Genomic DNA, 2,500 nt, shown 5'->3' with positions numbered 1-2,500 from the left:
CCACAGCTTGGTTTTATGTGTTTCAGTTTTAAATTGTATTAAACCGAAGAGTTCTTACTGGCATTTTAACACAGTTTTACTGGAATGACCAGCATTTTATAGAGATTTTTACTTTTTTCTCTGGAGAAATTTCAGAAAGAAAAAGTGCTTTTATTTCTCTGCAACATTGGTGGGATTTTGGGAAAGCTCAAATAAAACAGTTGTGTCAACAGTACACTTATAATGTCACAAGGGATTTGGCTCGGTCTATGAAACAACTAGAAGATGAGATAACAGAACTTCAGTTGTTAGCACAATCCACAGAGAACCAGAACCATATTCAGACCCTCACAGTCAAAAAGAAAGTTATCGGACCTCCTTGAGTTTAAAGCACAAGGTGCATTAATAAGGTCACGATTCCAGAACGCGAACCAGATGGACGCCTCAAAGTTGTTTTTAGCCTTGAAAAAAGAACGGACAAAACGCTTTTATTCACAGCCTGCGCCTGAGTCTGGACACCTTTTATCTGATACAGCTGACATTAGAAAGGGCGGTTAGTTTTTATGAAAACTCTATCAATGTGTGAGTACAGAGAACACACCACAGAACAGAGCTTTTTAGAAGACCTGCCCCTGAGTGTCACATGACTCCAATACAGAGCTGAGTGCAGATATAACACCAGCAGAGCTGCACAAAGCATTAATGAGTATGGAGTGTGGCAGAGCGCTTCTGGCATAGACGGGCTTCCGCCAGAGTTTTATAAGTCTTTCTGGCATGTTTTAAGGGATGACTTACTTGAGGTTTTGAACGACAGCTTGACAAGAGGACTGCTACCATTAAGTTGTAGGAGAGCAGTCCTCACTTCTTACCCAAAAAAGGGGACCTGACAGACATAAAGAACTGGAGACCTGTTTCATTGCTTTGTAGTGATTACAAGATGCTGTCTAAAGTTTTAGCTACAAGACTGGGAAGTGTTCTGGAAGAGGTTTTAAACGCAGATCAGACCTACTGCATACCCGGGAGGTCCATATTTGACAACATCTCATTAGTTCGAGACATTTTCAGTGTCTCCAAACTTTTTGGGCTGAATATGGGTTTCATTTCCATAGACCAAGAGAAAGCCTTCGATCGAGTTGAACACAGCTACCTTTGGAAAACCCTTAATGCTTTTGGTTTTAGCTCAGATTTTATTTCCAAAGTACAAACTCTATACTGTGACATAGAAAGTGTACTGGAAACTCAATGGTGGCTTATGTGTCTGGGCTTAAGGTGTGTAGGGGGTAAGGCAGGGCTGCTCTCTCTCAGGGATGCTTTACACTCTGGCCATTGAACCCTTTCTGAATACGCTAAGAGCTAAGCTGAAAGGTGTCTTAATCCCTGACTGCCCGAACGCTTATCCGCCTGTCGGCCTACGAGATGACGTTGTAATACTGGTCGACAGTCAGAGTGATATAGACATGTTACACAGGGTGTCCAAGGACTTTGGAGTGGTTTCTCTGCAAAGATAAACTGGTCTAAGAGCGAGGTTGTTTTAGTCGGCCAGTGGGTAGGCGAGGTACCTAAACTCCCCGGAGGCCTAAGTTGGAAAAGCGAAGGCTTTAAGTATCTAGGCGGTACCTGGGTAATGACTCGCTCAAGCACAGAGAAACTGGGAAGGGGTCATTGAAAAGTAACTGGTCGCCAGAAAAGTGGAAGTGGCTGGTGCCTAAAATGTCTTACAGGGGGCTTAACGCTAATTATTAACAATCTGGTAGCATCGCCTCTGTGGCATAAAATAGCCTGTATAGACCCTCCTACAGACCTTTTAATGAAAATCCAGTCGATTTTATTAGACTTTTTCTGGGATAAGTTGCACTGGGTGCCACGCTGGCATTTTATACTTACCCAAAGAGGAAGGTGGGCAAGGTCTTATACATTTACAGAGCAGAACTGCAACCTTTCGCTTACAGTTTTTACAGAAGTTTTTATATGCTCAAAGTCTTTTTAGCTGGAAACAAGTGTCCAGTGCCATTTTAAGATCTTTTGGGCAGATGAGAATGGACAAGGCACTCTTTTTAGTGAATCAAGAGGGACAGAACAATGCAAGACTGCCTGCTTTTTATGATAACTTGTTCACAATCTGGAGACTTTTTAGCGTGCAAAGCAGCACAGCCACAGGCTCTCTTCACTGGCTAGTTCAAGAGCCGCTGGTATACGGGGCACGGCTGGACGCCGGGGACTCTTTCACTGTCGCAGTCTCTCCTCGCCTGGTGTCACCACCCTCAAACACCTGGTGGACGCCGACCTCACCTACAGAACGTTGATGGAGTAGCTGCTCGGCTAGGCGTGAGGTCAAAGAGGGCGGTGACCCAGCTGCCGCGGAAGTGGACTCTGGTCATCTCGCGGAGGAGAGGGAAATGCTCATGGACTACTCCAGTGGAACTGAAAGCCTCGATCAGAGGACCCGCTTTCCTGAACTTGCACTGTCTGTGGACTGTGGACAGGAAGGCACGGGTCACTTTTGGACTGTAAAAATATCACA

The sequence above is a fragment of the Hemibagrus wyckioides genome, linkage group LG12 (assembly GCF_019097595.1).
Source record: "Hemibagrus wyckioides isolate EC202008001 linkage group LG12, SWU_Hwy_1.0, whole genome shotgun sequence".
Classification (NCBI taxonomy): Eukaryota; Metazoa; Chordata; class Actinopteri; order Siluriformes; family Bagridae; genus Hemibagrus; species Hemibagrus wyckioides.
This window is presented reverse-complemented; position numbering follows the sequence as displayed.